Raw genomic sequence first — 24,035 nt, forward strand, 5'->3', positions numbered from 1 at the left:
TTTTAACAAATCTAACATCTTCTTAATCGATTTACAGTTCAACTTTTATTTTAGTCCTTCATGAACATGTAATATATCTATATTAAAACTAACGAAACGTCAACCGAGTGTTACTGACGTTTACTAATTAGGCTCGAAATCATTCATTTTCAATATACACATTATATATATATATATATATATATATATATATATATATATATATATATATATATATATATATATATATATATATATATATATATATATCAAATCTTAATTAACAAGTTTAAGTAAATAAATATATTAATTATATTCTTTTAAATAACTAAATATAATATTATATATTTACAAGTAATATATATATATATATATATATATATATATATATATATATATATATATATATATATATATATATTTAAATATATATGTAACTATTTACAAATAGTTGTTCGTGAATTGACGGGAATGGTCGAAGGTCAATTGAATATATGAAACAGTTCATAATTTTTGAGATCCAACCTAACAGACTTTGCTTATCGTGTTGAAAATACAATATCGTATCGAGAGTTTGATTTAAAATTAGTCAAAATTTTCTGGGTCACTACAGGTTACGAACACGCTCACATGTTTTAATTGCCAAAATCAAGGACACCGAAAGTCGGAGTGTCCCGATTTGTAAGGTGAGCAAGTGAAAAAGTTAGAGAAAGCGGCGGGTACGACTAGGGGTCGCAACTACTTGATGACCAATGATGAGGCCAAGCAATCCAATGAAGTTGTCTCAGGTATTTTCATGGTTAACTCTTGTGAAGACCCGGAAATTTCTGACCAAATTTAAACTTTAATCTTTATATTATTCCGACACGATAAGCAAAGTTTGTTAAGTTAAATCTCAAGAATTTTAAACTGTGTTCATACATTCATTATAACCTCGACCAAATTCCGACGATTCACGAATCGTTATATATAAATAGATATGTATATGTATATATATATTATAACTTGAGAATATTAATAAAGTATTAAACGTATAATACTTTACACGAACGTATTTGTTTCAATATGATTTTCGACGAAATTAAAAAATATATATTAAATGATTGAATTATCAGAAACATTGAATTATGATTACAAGTCTCTGTTGAGAGGTCCACTATGATTTGAGAAAATCTATTCCTCTTAACGATATTCAGAATAATTTGTAAAGCTATTTATAAATAAAAACAAAAAGTGTCATTTACGAAAGTTAGACAAAAGTTAGTGGAGAATTGGTTTCCATAATATTGTATTAATCTATTTTCAAACGTACAAAGACGTTTTCAGTTTAAAAAGAACTTTATTATTAAAACGTATATAACTTTTATAAATATCTAGAATCACTTTTGACAACTCATTACTTAACCAGTATAATAAATATAACGATATTTATATTTTATTTTATTAAATATATATAACGATTTAAATTAATATTATATATATTTATACGCGTATTATACATACATAGTTTTTACACTTTTACTATACTTTAACTTTACCTTTAACTTTAACTTTAATAATTCACTTTAATAATTCATATTTTAATAATTCATACTTTAATAATTCACTTTAATAATTCATACTTTAATAATTCACTTTAATAATTCATACTTTTATAATTCACTGTAATAATTCATACTTTAATAATTCACTTTAATAATTCAAAAATCTATTATAATTAGAATTCAATAGGTTTCGTTATTTCATAGAAACTTGAAAATATATTTCTCTAAACTCTCTCAATTGATTTATATATATATATATATATATATATATATATATATATATATATATACATATATATATATATATATATATATATATATATATATATATATATATATATATATATATATATATATATATATATATATATTTGCTCTGTACTATTTCAAGATATTATTAGTATACATAAAATATTACGACGGAGTGCTGTCCGAGTGATTTCAAAATAGTTTTTTTGAATGAATCGAAGCTAAGGAAATTATGGATTATATCTATGGAGGTGATGGGTATGGTTCATGGGTATGCTCGTGAGGTCAATCTAGTGTTTATCATCTCTGTTGCGTCTACGTACTTTCCTGCAATATTGAATCTCAATATTGATACGTTCGTGAATCCGAGGCCAACCTTGCACTTGTTAAATGACGTTATATGTATTTTTACTATGAAATACAGTATTGTGAGTTTCATTACTCCTTTTTTATATATATTTTTGGGCTGAGAATACATGCGCTGTTTTATAAATGTTTTACGAAATAGGCACAAGTACTAAAACTAATTCTATGTGGGTTTAAACCAGAAATATACCCTTAGCTTGGTAACATTAAACTACTTGTCTATGTACGGTAGGCGCGAATCCTAAAGATAGATCTATTGGGCCTAACAAACCCCATCCTGACTATGGGATGCTTTAGTACTTCTAGGTTATTTTAAACACACCTGATCTGGTGTACTTCAGAGGGTTAAACATGAACGTTAAGGCTTGTTACCGGGTGCCTACAACTTATAGAATACTTTTATACACTTGCGAGTCTACATATATTTATAAACGGAAATCTTGTGGTCTATTAATATATTAAAATGATTGTTATGATAAATCTATGAACTCACCAACTTTTTGGTTGACACTTTAAAGCATGTTTATTCTCACGTATTAAAGAAATCTTTCGCTGTGCATTAGCTCATTTTAAGGATATTACTTGGAGTCATTCATGGCATATTTTGAAAGACGTTGCATTCGAGTCATTGAGTTCATCAAGATTATTATTAAGCCAATTATAGTTGGATGTAGGTGTGCATGCCGTCAACTTTCGTTGTAAAGAAAGTTTGTCTTTTAAAAACGAATGCAATGTTTGTAAAATGTATCATATAGAGGTCAAATACCTCGCGATGTAATCAACTATTGTGAATCATTTATAATGTATATGAACGGGTCCTTTCAGTTGGTATCAGAGCGGTGGTCTTAGCGAACCAGGTCTGCATTAGTGTGTCTAACTGATAGTCATTAGGATGCATTAGTGAGTCTGGACTTCGACCGTGTCTGCATGTCAAAAGTTTTGCTCATCATTTTTGTCGGAAATTTCCTGCTTATCATTCTTAGTATAGACACATCTTATTGCATTGATTGGATGAATAGTGTATAGACAAAATTCATATCTTAGCGTATCTGCTAATTCATATCTTAGCGTATCTGTTACTGTAAACTTTGCCTGACATATTCCGTAAATTCCTCCGTATTCTACGAAACCTTTTGCTCTATATAATTAGAATACCACCCGATAGCCGGAAAATCATTTCATATCGAAAAATTCTTTATTCAATCGTACGAAATGGAATTCGTCATTAGTTCAAGTCCCTCGGATTCCGAAATGGAATCCCACTCAAGTTCCGAAAGCAGTGTGACCGAAATGGATCAACCAATTAGTCATCATCTATTCTGGATGAATTGTGGATGGGTTCGTAGCCTCCTTAATCATTGGAGACAAGAAGAAGGTGATCCCATCCATCCACCACATTGCCCTCTTGGCGAAGAACCTGAAGCACTTACCGGCGAACCTATCCGAAACACCATTTTCTCTCTTTGAGTATCTCGTCACGATTACATACTACACCAAATTCTAGATTTTATTTATTCGCTCGTCCGAACCGACAATCACCCCGGTGTAATAGAAAAAGTCAACGAGCTTTGCGCTCGGGTAGTGGCTTTGGAGAATATGGTGCAAAGGTTACAAACACCAGCAGCAGCACCAGCAGCATAAACAGTACCACCATCAGCAACACCAATAGTACCATCACTACCACCAACAACAACATCCACATCCCACACCGCAACATCACAATATGTATCTCAAACATCAACGTCATACGCCCTGTAAATATCCAAGAATATCAACAACAACAAACGATGAAGTATTAATTCATAAACTTCATTGAAGAGATATCTCTGCGGCAGTTATGTAATCTCCAAAATCTTAGAGATTATTTAATTCTAACCGTAAATCAGATGAGTGAACGGAGATGGTAGAGTAGAAACTTTGATCGAAAATGGTGTACGATTTACAAGCTAGAATTGTTTTACCAACAGCATCAACAGGACCGTAGCATCATCAACACAGTCAGTGCTGTCAGTATCGTCAGAATCAACAGCACCTGTAACATCACAAACTCTGTCAGTTCAAGAATCATTGTGGACATCATTACAAATCAACAACAAATATATTGTATCAACGAGTTATGAAGTATTAACTCATTTCCAATCGAAAGATTTATATGTATATTTTATATGTATAAATTTTTAAACCATAATAAATCTTCCCGTACTAAGCTATTATGTGTGAATCTTAACTACTCAGTTAATTCATATTACAAATATGCAATGATGTACGTCCTTCGTCCGCAACTTAACCATCGTTAATTACAATCTCTGTCTCAATTCAATAAAAATCCAATTCATAATAAATCAAGTGTATTATTCGAATATATGTTTGATTTTACACTTTCATCATCGATGTACTCGAAACTTTTCAAATAACATCATTCGTACTGTGCGAAGTTCACAAGAATTTCACGAAAACCAACAAATAATAAAGTAATGATTCATAATTTCAATATTATTGAAGAAATACTTATGCAATTTATAAAATTTTAGGGATTACTCAATTCTAGTTCCAACCATAAAACAAATGAGTTTAATTTAATATTAACTCATTAAATCTATATTACATCTAAAGAAAATATACACATATATTTTCATAAAGACTGTAATAAACTTCTTTTGTACAAAATATTAATTGTGAAAAAAAATTTAACGGGTAGGTAATACCCGAGAGATATATAAATTCACAATTAATATATTACATTTTTCGAAACTGATTCAGCAATCATCAACTATACTCCCTACTTTCACAACAATATCCATTCTTTCATATAAATCAAAAGAATCATACTCATTCAAATTCAATTACATATTCTAATTTTAAAATCGCATAATTCAATTCGAAATATAACCAGTATCATCACTCTTAGATTCCTATATCTTTCAAAGCTATACTTTGACTTCAAAACTGTGTTAGAACATCATATGTATTAACGATTACAATATGTGCTCAAACCCTTCGAAATTCCTGAAGACACTTCAACTAAGGAACAATCGAGATGATGATCCAACCACATGTTACCCACAGTTATACACCTGAAAAACTCTCAAAACCCAAGTCATAGTTCGACACGTATCGGTGTTAGACCCTTTGGCATTTACTAGCTAAAATAACTTTTCAATTCCGTTTCAAAGTAGACAGTTTTGTCACAGTTCCAGCAAGTCAACTTCGACTTCTCAATCAAAACAGTCTTATTATAACCTCGATAGATACGTTGCCCTTTCGCCAACGTTACCGGGGAATCATTTATATTCACCACATTAGCAATAAACTTACCAACAACTTCACTGATCTTTTACTTTCCAAAAAAAAATCATTATAATTATCGAAACCCTATCATATACTCATTCGTACCTTATAACAAGAATTGCCATACCAATTATTGAGAATCATCAATCAGTATTTTGAAACCTCGCAGCATGTCTACATCAACAATTACATATACACACAACGTCTACCTCTAAGACTTACATTCTTTGAATGAGAAATTTCTGAAAAACACCCTAAACTGCAAACCAGTTCTCGAAATTTTGAAAAATGCTGATGAAGCAGCAAAAACTGTAAACGACCTTAACAGTAAAAAGTTGGATGATAAAGGATAGTATATTGGCAAAGCTCAGAAAAAGAGAAGCTTTGGAACTGAAAAACGGATTGAGCAAAGTATGAAGGAGGCTGTGAAAAAATCACAAAGGTTGAACCTGCCTTCAAAGAATCCAAATGATTCAGTACTTGCTGAAGTCATTAACGAATACCTTGCTCCTGACTCTAAACCCCTGCTGACAATATCCTTCATCATCCTCTGATATTAGACATTTTAAGATATCATCGTATCTTTCATTATAAATATCATCCATACTTCTGAAGATATTTTTATAATTATTCTTATCTGAAATCGTTTACCTCTTCGCGCTATATGTATTATATCATAAAAGAAACTATTTTAGTTTCTAAATTCTGAAATATTCGAGTTTAAAATAGGAATATTCTTGAAGAAGTGTTGGGAGCTGAAGCATGAGTTAGTATAATATAATGACACTTGATCAACGTGATTATATTACAGTAATTCATGCTGAGTTTCTAAATGGAACATGATGATTCACAGATCATAACGTCATCATGTGCTATGTTACACGACTCTTGTATTCTCTTTGATCTCTAAATATCAAGAAAATATTTCTTGATGATTCGGCCTTTTTCGAAGTATTCTGGTAATTTGACAAGTCAAGATCGTGCCATTACAATTTCCTTCCTAGAAAATTAACAATGTTCATTCCGAAATTTATATCTGCGAATTCTGGACCATTACAAGCGGTGCTTAATTGCAAGAAGAAGAAACAAAAGGACAAAGCTCCGAACTAGAAATGGAAGTATAAATCATAGCAAATAGAAGAGAGCATTAACTGTAGATGACAATGATTATAGAAGAAGCAAGGACTTTGAAATATAAGGGAAGATATAAAACCCAACAACAACCCAGAAATCACAAACCGTATATATCAATGCATATAGCAATATAAAGACACGGTAGAACTAAAAACACTATAAAACCAAGAGTATAGTAGAAGTAAATAGATTCTTCCGGAGGCAGATGAAAAAGAAGAGCGACAGATATGAAAGTGAGGAGTATATCAAGAATCAGCACTGGATGAAGCATATTGACAAATACTTTAAAATATGAGTTGAGAAGGTGTGAGTTGTAAGAAAACAAATGAGGTGGATTTATAGTGAAATATCCGACAGAGAAATCAAAATGGATTATCGCATTAATTCGAAGAGGATCATAATTTCCTTAATCGCCGAATAATCAAATCTAATATAGATTACAAAGATTTTCTTTTCGGAGTTCAATCGTGATGACGTCAAAAGATACGACGAATCACTATTATCTTATTTCATTCATTTACGATAACTTCACTCACACGCTTCGAGTAATCGAATTATTTTATCCATTCTTCTTGAACATGATAAAACTCTATAATCGTTATAATAACATTCTCATTGTTAGTCATGACGACCTCTATCAAATTTTGGGGATGAAATTTCTTTAACGGGTAGGTACTGTGACGACCCGGAAATTTCTGACCAAATTTAAACTTTAATCTTTATATTATTCCGACACGATAAGCAAAGTTTGTTAAGTTAAATCTCAAGAATTTTAAACTGTGTTCATACATTCATTATAACCTCGACCAAATTCCGACGATTCACGAACCGTTATATATAAATAGATATGTATATGTATATATATATTATAACTTGAGAATATTAATAAAGTATTAAACGTATAATACTTTACAAGAACGTATTTGTTTCAATATGATTTTCGACGAAATTAAAAAAAAATATTAAATGATTGAATTATCAGAAACATTGAATTATGATTACAAGTCTCTGTTGAGAGGTCCACTATGATTTGAGAAAATCTATTCCTCTTAACGATATTCAGAATAATTTGTAAAGCTATTTATAAATAAAAACAAAAAGTGTCATTTACGAAAGTTAGACAAAAGTTAGTGGAGAATTGGTTTCCATAATATTCTATTAATCTATTTTCAAACGTACAAAGACGTTTTCAGTTTAAAAAGAACTTTATTATTAAAACGTATATAACTTTTATAAATATCTAGAATCACTTTTGACAACTCATTACTTAACCAGTATAATAAATATAACGATATTTATATTTTATTTTATTAAATATATATATATATATAATGATTTAAATTAATATTATATATATTTATACGCGTATTATACATACATAGTTTTTATATTTTTACTATACTTTAACTTTACCTTTACTTTACTTTTACTTTACATTAACTTTAATAATTTACTTTAATAATTCATACTTTAATAATTCACTTTAATAATTCATACTTTAATAATTCACTTTAATAATTCATACTTTAATAATTCACTTTAATAATTTATACTTTAATAATTCACTTTAATAATTCACTTTAATAATTCATACTTTAATAATTCACTTTAATAATTCATACTTTAATAATTCACTTTAATAATTTAAAAATCTATTATAATTAGAATTCAATATGTTTCATTATTTCATAGAAACTTGAAAATATATTTCTCTAAACTCTCTCAATTGATTTATATATATATACATATATATATATACATATATATATATATATACATTTATATATATATATACATATATATATATACATATATACATATATATATATATATATATATATATACATATATATATATATATATATATATATATATATATATACATATATATATATATACATATATACATATATACATATATATATATACATATATATATATATATATATACATATATATATATATATATACATATATATATATATATATATATATATATATATATATATATATATATATATATATATATATATATATATATATATATATTTGCTCTGTATTATTTCAAGATATTATTAGTATACATAAAATATTACGACGGAGTGCTGTCCGAGTGATTTCAAAATAGGTTTTTTGAATGAGTCGAAGCTAAGGAAATTATGGATTATAGCTATGGAGGTTATGGGTATGGTTCATGGGTATGCTCGTCAGGTCAATCTAGTGTTTATCATCTCCGTTGCGTCTACGTACTTTCCTGCAATATTGAATCTCAATATTGATATGTTCGTGAATCTGAGGCCAACCTTGCACTTGTTAAATGACGTTATATGTATTTTTACTACGAAATACAGTATTGTGAGTTTCATTACTCCTTTTTTATATATATTTTTGGGCTGAGAATACATGCGCTGTTTTATAAATATTTTACGAAATAGGCACAAGTACTAAAACTAATTCTATGTGGGTTTAAACCAGAAATATACCCTTAGCTTGGTAACATTAAACTACTTGTCTATATACGGTAGGCATGAATCCTAAAGATAGATTTATTGGGCCTGACAAACCCCATCCTGACTATGGGATGCTTTAGTACTTCGAGGTTATTTTAAACACACCTGATCTGGTGTACTTCAGAGGGTAAAACATGAACGTTAAGGCTTGTTACCGGGTGCCTACAACTTATAGAATACTTTTATACACTTACGAGTGTACGTATATTTATAAACGGAAATCGTGTGGTCTATTAATATATTGAAATGATTGTTATGATAAATCTATGAACTCACCAACCTTTTGGTTGACACTTTAAAGCATGTTTATTCTCAGGTATTAAAGAAATCTTCCGCTGTGCATTAGCTCATTTTAAGGTTATTACTTGGAGTCATTCATGGCATATTTTGAAAGACGTTGCATTCGAGTCATTGAGTTCATCAAGATTATTATTTAGCCAATTATAGTTGGATGTATTATGAAATGGTGTGCATGCCATCAACTTTCGTTGTAAAGAAAGTTTGTCTTTTAAAAACGAATGCAATGTTTGTAAAATGTATCATATAGAGGTCAAATACCTCGCGATGTAATCAACTATTGTGAATCGTTTATAATGTATATGAACGGGTCCTTTCAACTCTAATCCGGAAAGGATACTTTTTGATAGCGGAGCTAATTTATCGTTTGTGTCTCCAATATTTGTGCCTAAACTTAATAAATTGCTAGCTAAGTTAAGTCATCCGGTAGAAGTCGAAATAGCGGATGGTAAGACCGTGCTAGGGGTTGATGTTTGTAAAGATTGTAATGTTGTATTTGGTGTCGAAACATTTAAAATTGATCTCATTTCGATGACTTTGGGTGAGTTCGATATTGTTTTTGGATTGGATTGGCTTGATTGTTATAGAGCCGATACCTAATGCCATGAAAAGTCTATCCGTGTGAAGACCCCAAGTGGGGGAGAGTTAATTATTCATGGCGAGAAACGAAGAAGACTTGTGCCATTATGCACTTACGCACGGGCACATCGTTTTCTTACTAGTGGTGGCATGGCTTTTCTTACCCATGTGGTTGATACTCGTTAAGAGCCACCATCCATTCGTGAAATTCTGGTGGTTAATGAATTTGAAGACGTTTTTCCGGATGAATTATCGGGTGTTCCGGCGGAAAGACAAGTCGAGTTTCGCATCGAGTTGGTTCCGAGGGCTACTCCCATTGCTAAAACTCCTTATCGTTTAGCACCAACGGAAATGCAAGAGTTGTTAAATCAAACCCAAGAGTTGCTTGAAAAGGGTTTTATTCAACTGAGTGCTTCACCATGGGGTGCGCCGGTTTTATTCGTGAAGAAGAAGGATGGTAGTATGCGGATGTGCATTGATTATTGGGAGTTGAACAAAGTGATGATCAAGAATCGTTATCCATTGCCTCGGATTGACAATTTGTTCGACCAACTCCAAGGCGCGACGTATTTTTCTAAGATTGACTTACGGTTCGACTATCACCAAATGCGGGTCCATGAAGAAGATATTGAGAAAATGGGTTTCCGAACGCGTTACGGGCATTTTGAGTTTGTAGTTATGCCTTTTGGTCTTACGAATGCACCGGCGGCATTCATGGATCTTATGAACCGAGTATGCCAACCTATGTTGGACAAGTCGGTAATTGTGTTCATTGACGACATACTTGTTTATTCTAAGAGTATGAAGGAACATGAACTCCATTTGCGTGAAGTGTTGAAGACGTTGCGGAAAGAGAAGTTGTATGCTAAACTCTCCAAGTGTGAATTTTGGCTAAGGGAGGTTCAATTCCTTGGCTATATTGTGAACAAAGAAGGTATTCAAGTAGATCCGGGGAAGATAGAGACGGTAAAAAGTTGGGAGCAACCGACTACACCTACAGAAATTCGAAGTTTTCTCGGATTGGCCGGTTATTATCGTCGATTTATCCAAGACTTTTCTAAGATCGCTTCTCCGTTAACGAAGTTGACAAGAAAGAACGCGAGGTTTTTTTGGGAGAACGAACAAGAAATTTCCTTTCAATTGTTAAAGGAAAAGTTGTGTCAAGCTCTGGTGTTAGTGTTGCCGAAAGGTGTAGAAGACATGACGGTTTATTGTGATGCATCTTTAAATGGGATCGGTTGTATTTCTAATGCAAAGGGGTAAAGTCATCGCTTACGCCTCTCGACAATTAAAGGAACACGAAATGAGATATCTAACTCATGATCTTAAATTGGCCGCGGTGGTTCATGCGTTGAAAATTTGGCGCTACTACTTGTATGGTGTCAAGTGTACGATTTATTCGGATCACACAAGTTTGAAACATCTTTTTGACCAACGAGATTTGAATTAGCGACAATGTAGGTGGATGGATGTGGTGAAAGATTACGATTTTGAGATACTTTACCATTCGGGTAAGGCGAATATTGTCGCGGATGCGTTAAGTCGGAAGAGTCAACATCCGGCGATACGAGTAGGATCGTTACGCATGATTATTACTAACGATTTTCTTGAGAAGCTCGGTGAGATTCAAATTGAAGCTTTTGTTAACAATAAGCATGAGGAACGAATCGTGGGGCAAACGGAGTCCATTACTTTAGGTCTGCATGGTTTGTTGTCTTTTCAAGGAAGAGTGTGGGTGCCTAGAATGGGAGATTATTGACGAGTGCTACTTGATGAAGAACATATGTCAAAGTATTCCATTCATCCGGGCGCAATGAAGATGTATCTTGATTTGAAGAAACTGTATTGGTGGCCGGGCATGAAACGTGATGTTGTAAAGTATGTTGAACAATGTGTCAGATTTTTCCAAGTTAAGGCCGAGCACCAAAAGTCGTATGGTAAGTTACAACCGTTGGAAGTCCCGAAATGGAAATGGGAGCACATTACCATGGATTTCATTACAAAGTTACCAAAGATGGTGAGAACCCAATTTGATACGATTTGGGTGATAGTTGATCGGTTGACGAAAAGTGCTTTGTTTCTTCCAATTCGGGAAACGATATCGCCGGAGGTCTTGGCAAAGTTGTTTATCAAGGAGGTGATATCAAGACATGGGGTTCCTATTGATAATGCTAAAAACAAACATATATTTCATAGCATTATTCCTCAAGAAAGACAAGCTTTTAGTTGCAATTGTTCTATTTACAAGTGATATTCGTTTGTATAATAAAAGGTGAAGACAAAACACAGATTCGACCAATTGAAGACGCAAACGACCAAAAAGCTCAAAAGTACAAAAGACAATCAAAAAGGTTCCAATTATTGATAAGAAACGTCTCGAAATTACAAGAGTACAAGATTCAAAACGCAAAGTACAAAATATAAAATTGTACGCAAGGACGTTCGAAAATCCGGAACCGGTGAAATGTCCCGTTCTTATTGATTAAAAACGTTCCATATTAATTGATTTCGTTGCGAGGTTTTGACCTCTATATGAGACGTTTTTCAAAGACTGCATTCATTTTTAAACAAACCATAACCTTTATTTCATCAATAAAGGTTTAAAAAGCTTTACGTAGATTATCAAATAATGATAATCTAAAATATCCTGTTTACACACGACCATTACATAATGGTTTACAATACAAATATGTTACAACAAAATAAGTTTCTTGAATGCAGTTTTTACACAATATCATACAAGCATGGACTCCAAATCTTGTCCTTATTTAAGTATGCGACAGCGGAAGCTCTTAATAATCACCTGAGAATAAACATGCTTAAAACGTCAACAAAAATGTTGGTGAGTTATAGGTTTAACCTATATATATCAAATCGTAACAATAGACCACAAGATTTCATATTTCAATACACATCCCATACATAGAGATAAAAATCATTCATATGGTGAACACCTGGTAACCGACAATAACAAGATGCATATATAAGAATATCCCCATCATTCCGGGACACCCTTCGGATATGATATAAATTTCGAAGTACTAAAGCATCCGGTACTTTGGATGGGGTTTGTTAGGCCCAATAGATCTATCTTTAGGATTCGCGTCAATTAGGGTGTCTGTTCCCTAATTCTTAGATTACCAGACTTAATAAAAAGGGGCATATTCGATTTCGATAATTCAACCATAGAATGTAGTTTCACGTACTTGTGTCTATTTTGTAAATCATTTATAAAACCTGCATGTATTCTCATCCCAAAAATATTAGATTTTAAAAGTGGGACTATAACTCACTTTCACAGATTTTTACTTCGTCGGGAAGTAAGACTTGGCCACTGGTTGATTCACGAACCTATAACAATATATACATATATATCAAAGTATGTTCAAAATATATTTACAACACTTTTAATATATTTTGATGTTTTAAGTTTATTAAGTCAGCTGTCCTCGTTAGTAACCTACAACTAGTTGTCCACAGTTAGATGTACAGAAATAAATCGATAAATATTATCTTGAATCAATCCACGACCCAGTGTATACGTATCTCAGTATTGATCACAACTCAAACTATATATATTTTGGAATCAACCTCAACCCTGTATAGCTAACTCCAACATTCACATATAGAGTGTCTATGGTTGTTCCGAAATATATATAGATGTGTCGACATGATAGGTCGAAACATTGTATACGTGTCTATGGTATCTCAAGATTACATAATATATAATACAAGTTGATTAAGTTATGGTTGGAATAGATTTGTTACCAATTTTCACGTAGCTAAAATGAGAAAAATTATCCAATCTTGTTTTACCCATAACTTCTTCATTTTAAATCCGTTTTGAGTGAATCAAATTGCTATGGTTTCATATTGAACTCTATTTTATGAATCTAAACAAAAAAATTATAGGTTTCTAGTCGGAAAAATAAGTTACAAGTCGTTTTTGTAAAGGTAGTCATTTCAGTCGAAAGAACGACGTCTAGATGACCATTTTAGAAAACATACTTCCACTTTGAGTTTAACCATAATTTTTGGATATAGTTTCATGTTCATAATAAAAATCATTTTCTCAGAATAACAACTTTTAAATCAAAGTTTATCATAGTTTTTAATTAACTAACCCAAAACAGCCCGCGGTGTTACTACGACGGCGTAAATCCGGTTTTACGGTGTTTTTCGTGTTTCCAGGTTTTAAATCATTAAATTAGCATATCATATAGATATAGAACATGTGTTTAGTTGATTTTAAAATTCAAGTTAGAAGGATTAACTTTTGTTTGCGAACAAGTTTAGAATTAACTAAACTATGTTCTAGTGATTACAAGTTTAAACCTTCGAATAAGATAGCTTTATATGTATGAATCGAATGATGTTATGAATATCATTACTACCTTAAGTTCCTTGGATGAACCTACTGGAAAAGAGAAAAATGGATCTAGCTTCAATGGATCCTTGGATGGCTCAAAGTTCTTGAAGCAAAATCATGACACGAAAACAAGTTCAAGTAAGATCATCACTTGAAATAAGATTGTTATAGTTATAGAAATTGAACCAAAGTTTGAATATGATTATTACCTTGTATTAGAATGATAACCTACTGTAAGAAACAAAGATTTCTTGAGGTTGGATGATCACCTTACAAGATTGGAAGTGAGCTAGCAAACTTGAAAGTATTCTTGATTTTATGAAACTAGAACTTTTGGAATTTATGAAGAACACTTAGAACTTGAAGATAGAACTTGAGAGAGTTCAATTAGATGAAGAAAATTGAAGAATGAAAGTGTTTGTAGGTGTTTTTGGTCGTTGGTGTATGGATTAGATATAAAGGATATGTAATTTTGTTTTCATGTAAATAAGTCATGAATGATTACTCATATTTTTGTAATCTTATGAGATATTTCATGCTAGTTGCCAAATGATGGTTCCCACATGTGTTAGGTGACTCACATGGGCTGCTAAGAGCTGATCATTGGAGTGTATATACCAATAGTACATACATCTAAAAGCTGTGTATTGTACGAGTACGAATACGGGTGCATACGAGTAGAATTGTTGATGAAACTGAACGAGAATGTAATTGTAAGCATTTTTGTTAAGTAGAAGTATTTTGATAAGTGTATTGAAGTCTTTCAAAAGTGTATAAATACATATTAAAACACTACATGTATATACATTTTAACTGAGTCGTTAAGTCATCGTTAGTCGTTACATGTAAGTGTTGTTTTGAAACCTTTAGGTTAACGATCTTGTTAAATGTTGTTAACCCAATGTTTATAATATCAAAAGAGATTTTAAATTATTATATTATCATGATATTATGATGTACGAATATCTCTTAATATGATATATATACATTAATTGTCGTTACAACGATAAACGTTACATATATGTCTCGTTTCAAAATCATTAAGTTAGTAGTCTTGTTTTTACATATGTAGTTCATTGTTAATATAATTAATGATATGTTTACTTATCATAATATCATGTTAACTATATATATAACCATATATATGTCATCATATAGTTTTTTTACAAGTTTTAACGTTCGTGAATCACCGGTCAACTTGGGTGGTCAATTGTCTATATGAAACCTATTTCAATTAATCAAGTCTTAACAAGTTTGATTGCTTAACATGTTGGAAACATTTAATCATGTAAACATCAATCTCAATTAATATATATAAACATGGAAAAGTTCGGGTCACTACAGTACCTACCCGTTAAATAAATTTCGTCCCGAAATTTTAAGCTGTTGAAGGTGTTGACGAATCTTCTGGAAATAGATGCGGGTATTTCTTCTTCATCTGATCTTCACGCTCCCAGGTGAACTCGGGTCCTCTACGAGCATTCCATCGAACCTTAACAATTGGTATCTTGTTTTGCTTAAGTCTTTTAACCTCACGATCCATTATTTCGACGGGTTCTTCGATGAATTGAAGTTTTTCGTTGATTTGGATTTCATCTAATGGAATAGTGAGATCTTCTTTAGCAAAACATTTCTTCAAATTCGAGACGTGGAAAGTGTTATGTACAGCTGTGAGTTGTTGAGGTAACTCTATTCGGTAAGCTACTGGTCCGACACGATCAATAATCTTGAATGGTCCAATATACCTTGGATTTAATTTCCCTCGTTTACCAAATCGAACAACGCCTTTCCAAGGTGCAACTTTAAGCATGACCATCTCTCCAATTTCAAATTCTATATCTTTTCTTTTAATGTCAGCGTAGCTCTTTTGTCGACTTTGGGCGGTTTTCAACCGTTGTTGAATTTGGATGATCTTCTCGGTAGTTTCTTGTATAATCTCCGGACCCGTAATCTGTCTATCCCCCACCTCACTCCAACAAATCGGAGACCTGCACTTTCTACCATAAAGTGCTTCAAACGGCGCCATCTCAATGCTTGAATGGTAGCTGTTGTTGTAGAAAAATTCTGCTAACGGTAGATGTCGATCCCAACTGTTTCCGAAATCAATAACACATGCTCGTAGCATGTCTTCAAGCGTTTGTATTGTCCTTTCGCTCTGCCCATCAGTTTGTGGATGATAGGCAGTACTCATGTCTAGACGAGTTCCTAATGCTTGCTGTAATGTCTGCCAGAATCTTGAAATAAATCTGCCATCCCTATCAGAGATAATAGAGATTGGTATTCCATGTCTGGAGACGACTTCCTTCAAATACAGTCGTGCTAACTTCTCCATCTTGTCATCTTCTCTTATTGGTAGGAAGTGTGCTGATTTGGTGAGACGATCAACTATTACCCAAATAGTATCAAAACCACTTGCAGTCCTTGGCAATTTAGTGATGAAATCCATGGTAATGTTTTCCCATTTCCATTCCGGGATTTTGGGTTGTTGAAGTAGACCTGATGGTTTCTGATGCTCAGCTTTGACCTTAGAACACGTCAAACATTCTCCTACGTATTTAGCAACATCGGCTTTCATACCCGGCCACCAAAAATGTTTCTTGAGATCCTTGTACATCTTCCCCGTTCCAGGATGTATTGAGTATCTGGTTTTATGAGCTTCTCTAAGTACCATTTCTCTCATATCTCCAAATTTTGGTACCCAAATCCTTTCAGCCCTATACCGGGTTCCGTCTTCCCGAATATTAAGATGCTTCTCCGATCCTTTGGGTATTTCATCCTTTAAATTTCCCTCTTTTAAAACTCCTTGTTGCGCCTCCTTTATTTGAGTAGTAATGTTATTATGAATCATTATATTCATAGATTTTACTCGAATGGGTTCTCTGTCCTTCCTGCTCAAGGCATCGGCTACCACATTTGCCTTCCCCGGGTGGTAACGAATCTCAAAGTCGTAATCATTCAATAATTCAATCCACCTACGCTGCCTCATATTCAGTTGTTTCTGATTAAATATGTGTTGAAGACTTTTGTGGTCGGTATATATAATACTTTTGACCCCATATAAGTAGTGCCTCCAAGTCTTTAATGCAAAAACAACCGCGCCTAATTCCAAATCATGCGTCGTATAATTTTGTTCGTGAATCTTCAATTGTCTAGACGCATAAGCAATCACCTTCGTTCGTTGCATTAATACACAACCGAGACCTTGCTTTGATGCGTCACAATAAATCACAAAATCATCATTCCCTTCAGGCAATGACAATATAGGTGCCGTAGTTAGCTTTTTCTTCAATAACTGAAACGCTTTCTCTTGTTCATCATTCCATTCAAATTTCTTCCCTTTATGCGTTAATGCAGTCAAGGGTTTTGCTATTCTGGAAAAGTCTTGGATGAACCTTCTGTAGTAACCAGCTAGTCCTAAAAACTGGCGTATGTGTTTCGGAGTTTTCGGGGTTTCCCACTTTTCAACAGTTTCTATCTTTGCCGGATCCACCTTAATACCTTCTTTGTTCACTATGTGACCGAGGAATTGAACTTCTTCCAACCAAAATGCACACTTTGAAAACTTAGCGTACAATTCTTCCTTCCTCAATACTTCTAACACCTTTCTCAAATGTTCACCGTGTTCTTGGTCATTCTTTGAGTAAATAAGTATGTCATCAATGAAAACAATGACAAACTTGTCAAGGTATGGTCCACAAACTCGGTTCATAAGGTCCATGAACACAGCTGGTGCATTAGTTAAACCAAACGGCATGACCATAAACTCGTAATGACCGTAACGTGTTCTGAAAGCAGTCTTTGGAATATCATCTTCTTTCACCCGCATTTGATGATACCCGGAACGTAAGTCAATCTTTGAATAAACAGACGAGCCTTGTAGTTGATCAAATAAGTCGTCGATTCTCGGTAGTGGGTAGCGGTTCTTGATGGTAAGTTTGTTCAACTCTCGGTAGTCGATACACAACCTGAATGTACCATCTTTCTTCTTGACAAACAAAACAGGAGCTCCCCACGGTGATGTGCTTGGTCGAATGAAACCACGCTCTAAAAGTTCTTGTAATTGGCTTTGCAGTTCTTTCATCTCGCTGGGTGCGAGTCTGTAAGGAGCACGAGCTATTGGTGCAGCTCCTGGTACAAGATCTATTTGAAATTCAACTGATCGATGTGGGGGTAATCCCGGTAATTCTTTCGGAAATACATCGGGAAATTCTTTTGCAATGGGAACATCATTGATGCTCTTTTCTTCAGTTTGTACTTTCTCGACGTGTGCTAGAACAGCATAGCAACCTTTTCTTATTAGTTTTTGTGCCTTCAAATTACTAATAAGATGTAGCTTCGTGTTGCCCTTTTCTCCGTACACCATTAAGGGTTTTCCTTTTTCTCGTATAATGCGAATTGCATTTTTGTAACAAACGATCTCCGCCTTCACTTCTTTCAACCAGTCCATACCGATTATCACATCAAAACTCCCTAACTCTACTGGTATCAAATCAATCTTAAATGTTTCGCTAACCAGTTTAATTTCTCGATTCCGACATATATTATCTGCTGAAATTAATTTACCATTTGCTAATTCGAGTAAAAATTTACTATCCAAAGGCGTCAATGGACAACTTAATTTAGCACAAAAATCTCTACTCATATAGCTTCTATCCGCACCCGAATCAAATAAAATGTAAGCAGATTTATTGTCAATAAGAAACGTACCCGTAACAAGCTCCGGGTCTTCCTGTGCCTCTACCGCATTAATATTGAAAACTCTTCCACGGCCTTGTCCATTCGTGTTCTCCTGGTTCGGGCAATTTCTAATAATGTGGCCTGGTTTTCCACATTTATAACAAACTACATTGGCATAACTTGCTCCGACACTACTTGCTCCGCCATTACTCGTTCCGGCACCATTTGTTCCTTTCGTTCTATTAACCCCTGGTCCGTAGACCTCACACTTCGCCGCGCTATGACCATTTCTTTTACACTTGTTGCAAAATTTGGTGCAGAACCCCGAGTGATTCTTTTCACACCTTTGGCATAGTTACTTCTGATTGTTGTTGTTGTTGCGGTTATTATTGTTGTTGGGATGATTGTTGTAGTTGCTGTTGTTGTTGTTGTTGTTGTTGTTGGGCCGTTTGTTGTAGTTGCGATTGATGTTGCGATTGTTGGGATAATTGTTGCGATTATTGTTGTAATTGCTGTTGTTGTTGTATTGGTGATTCTTATCACCGTTTTCCTCCCACTTTCTTTTGACTTGCTTCACATTGGCCTCTTCAGCAGTCTGTTCTTTAATTCTTTCTTCAATCTGGTTCACTAGTTTGTGAGCCATTCTACATGCCTGTTGTATGGAGGCGGGCTCGTGTGAACTTATATCTTCTTGGATTCTTTCCGGTAATCCTTTCACAAACGCGTCGATCTTCTCTTCCTCATCTTCGAATGCTCCCGGACACAATAGGCACAATTCTGTGAATCGTCTTTCGTACGTGGTAATATCAAATCCTTGGGTTCGTAACCCTCTAAGTTCTGTCTTGAGCTTATTGACCTCGGTTCTGAGACGGTACTTCTCGTTCATCAAGTGCTTGAATGCTGACCACGGTAGTGCGTACGCATCATCTTGTCCCACTTGCTCTAGATAGGTATTCCACCATGTTAACGCAGAACCTGTGAAGGTATGCGTAGCGTACTTCACTTTGTCCTCTTCAGTACACTTACTTATGGCAAACACCGATTCAACCTTCTCGGTCCACCGTTTCAATCCGATCGGTCCTTCGGTTCCATCAAATTCCAAAGGTTTGCAGGCAGTGAATTCTTTGTAGGTGCATCCTACACGATTTCCTGTACTGCTAGATCCAAGGTTATTGTTGGTATGTAGCGCAGCCTGTACTGCGGCTATGTTTGAAGCTAGAAAAGTACGGAATTCCTCTTCATTCATATTCACGGTGTGTCGAGTAGTCGGTGCCATTTCCTTCAAAATAGTTAAATGGAACAAGTTAATCATACAGAATATTAAGAGTAGTTAATAGTATTTCGTAGCATAATATGAACTCATTTATAAAAGCTTTTTCTTCATATTAGCGTTTTATAAGTTTAAATTCGGGTAGTACCTACCCGTTAAGTTCATACTTAGTAGCTAATATACAATTCAACTACTACAATTCTATATGAAAAACTGATTATAATAATATTTCGCGTTCAAACTTTTATACAATATTTTACAAACTTACAATACCGCTTATTTTACATAAAGCATGAAATATAGCACACAATAACTTTGATACAAGATAGTTGTGAAGACAATTCTAGCTAGTACACAAGTCGTTCAGCAAAGGCAATAAAGACACGTAATTCATACGTCCAGAAACAAGTCATGCATTCTGGTTTTACTAGGACTACTTCCCATCCTTGGTCTTGTGCAACATAACCGTTATGGCCGTTGATAAGACAGCGTGTTGTAACGTCATCAAAGGGACGAGGGTTACGTAATGTCCAACAGTCCCGTAATAATCTAAAAACCTCATTTCTTACCCCAATTACCGACTCCGTCACTTGTGGAAACGTTTTGTTTAATAGTTGTAGCCCGATGTTCTTGTTCTCACTTTGGTGAGAAGCGAACATTACTAATCCGTAAGCATAACATGCTTCTTTATGTTGCATGTTAGCCGCTTTTTCTAAATCACGAAGTCCAATATTCGGATATATTGAGTCAAAATAATTTCTTAACCCGTTGCGTAAAATAGCATTTGGGTTCCCCGCAATATATGCGTCAAAGTAAACACATCGTAACTTATGGGTTTCCCAATGTGATATCCCCCATCTTTCAAACGAAAGTCTCTTATAAACCAAGACATTCTTGGAACGTTCTTCGAATGTCTTACAAACTGATCTCGCCTTAAATAGTTGTGCCGAAGAATTCTGGCCGACTCTAGACAAGATTTCATCAATCATGTCTCCGGGTAGGTCTCTTAAAATATTGGGTTGTCTATCCATTTTGTGTTTTTAAACTGTAAAATAGACAAGAGTTAGATTCATAAAAAAAATACTTATTAATACAAGCAATTTTTACATATATCATAAAGCATAAGAACACTATATTCCATATATTACACCACACGAATACAACTATCTTATTCCGACTCGCTCGTTTCTTCTTCTTCGGTTTTGGTTCGTTTTGCCAAGTTTCTAGGGATATATGATGTTCCCCTAATACGAGCCGTCGTTGTCCACATTGGTTTAGAAAAACCTGGTGGTTTAGAGGTTCCCGGGTCATTGTTACAACTTAAGGACTTCGGGGGTTGACGATACATATAAAGTTCATCGGGGTTGGAATTAGATTTCTCTATTTTTATGCCCTTTCCCTTATTATTTTCTTTTGCCTTTTTAAATTCAGTTGGGGTAATTTCTATAACATCATCGGAATTCTCGTCGGAATCCGATTCATCGGAGAATTGGTAATCCTCCCAATATTTTGCTTCCTTGGCGGAAACACCATTGACCATAATTAACTTTGGTCGGTTGGTTGAGGATTTTCTTTTACTTAACCGTTTTATTATTTCCCCCACCGGTTCTATTTCTTCATCCGGTTCCGATTCTTCTTCCGGTTCCGATTCTTCTTCCGGTTCCGACTCTTCTTCCGGTTCCTCTTCGGGAACTTGTGAATCAGTCCACAAATCATTCCAATTTACATTTGACTCTTCATTATTATTAGGTGAGTCAATGGGACTTGTTCTAGAGGTAGACATCTATCACATAATATCAAACACGTTAAGAGATTAATATATCACATAATATTCATATGTTAAAAATATATAGTTTCCAACAAAAATGTTAAGCAATCATTTTTAAAGAAAACACGGTCGAAGTCTAGACTCACTAATGCATCCTAACAAACTCGATAAGACACACTAATGCAAATTTTCTGGTTCTCTAAGACCAACGCTCGGATACCAACTGAAATGTCCCGTTCTTATTGATTAAAAACGTTCCATATTAATTGATTTCGTTGCGAGGTTTTGACCTCTATATGAGACGTTTTTCAAAGACTGCATTCATTTTTAAACAAACCATAACCTTTATTTCATCAATAAAGGTTTAAAAAGCTTTACGTAGATTATCAAATAATGATAATCTAAAATATCCTGTTTACACACGACCATTACATAATGGTTTACAATACAAATATGTTACAACAAAATAAGTTTCTTGAATGCAGTTTTTACACAATATCATACAAGCATGGACTCCAAATCTTGTCCTTATTTAAGTATGCGACAGCGGAAGCTCTTAATAATCACCTGAGAATAAACATGCTTAAAACGTCAACAAAAATGTTGGTGAGTTATAGGTTTAACCTATATATATCAAATCGTAACAATAGACCACAAGATTTCATATTTCAATACACATCCCATACATAGAGATAAAAATCATTCATATGGTGAACACCTGGTAACCGACAATAACAAGATGCATATATAAGAATATCCCCATCATTCCGGGACACCCTTCGGATATGATATAAATTTCGAAGTACTAAAGCATCCGGTACTTTGGATGGGGTTTGTTAGGCCCAATAGATCTATCTTTAGGATTCGCGTCAATTAGGGTGTCTGTTCCCTAATTCTTAGATTACCAGACTTAATAAAAAGGGGCATATTCGATTTCGATAATTCAACCATAGAATGTAGTTTCACGTACTTGTGTCTATTTTGTAAATCATTTATAAAACCTGCATGTATTCTCATCCCAAAAATATTAGATTTTAAAAGTGGGACTATAACTCACTTTCACAGATTTTTACTTCGTCGGGAAGTAAGACTTGGCCACTGGTTGATTCACGAACCTATAACAATATATACATATATATCAAAGTATGTTCAAAATATATTTACAACACTTTTAATATATTTTGATGTTTTAAGTTTATTAAGTCAGCTGTCCTCGTTAGTAACCTACAACTAGTTGTCCACAGTTAGATGTACAGAAATAAATCGATAAATATTATCTTGAATCAATCCACGACCCAGTGTATACGTATCTCAGTATTGATCACAACTCAAACTATATATATTTTGGAATCAACCTCAACCCTGTATAGCTAACTCCAACATTCACATATAGAGTGTCTATGGTTGTTCCGAAATATATATAGATGTGTCGACATGATAGGTCGAAACATTGTATACGTGTCTATGGTATCTCAAGATTACATAATATATAATACAAGTTGATTAAGTTATGGTTGGAATAGATTTGTTACCAATTTTCACGTAGCTAAAATGAGAAAAATTATCCAATCTTGTTTTACCCATAACTTCTTCATTTTAAATCCGTTTTGAGTGAATCAAATTGCTATGGTTTCATATTGAACTCTATTTTATGAATCTAAACAAAAAAATTATAGGTTTCTAGTCGGAAAAATAAGTTACAAGTCGTTTTTGTAAAGGTAGTCATTTCAGTCGAAAGAACGACGTCTAGATGACCATTTTAGAAAACATACTTCCACTTTGAGTTTAACCATAATTTTTGGATATAGTTTCATGTTCATAATAAAAATCATTTTCTCAGAATAACAACTTTTAAATCAAAGTTTATCATAGTTTTTAATTAACTAACCCAAAACAGCCCGCGGTGTTACTACGACGGCGTAAATCCGGTTTTACGGTGTTTTTCGTGTTTCCAGGTTTTAAATCATTAAGTTAGCATATCATATAGATATAGAACATGTGTTTA

Source organism: Rutidosis leptorrhynchoides, chromosome 4 (genome assembly GCF_046630445.1).
Source record: "Rutidosis leptorrhynchoides isolate AG116_Rl617_1_P2 chromosome 4, CSIRO_AGI_Rlap_v1, whole genome shotgun sequence".
Lineage (NCBI taxonomy): Eukaryota > Viridiplantae > Streptophyta > Magnoliopsida > Asterales > Asteraceae > Rutidosis > Rutidosis leptorrhynchoides.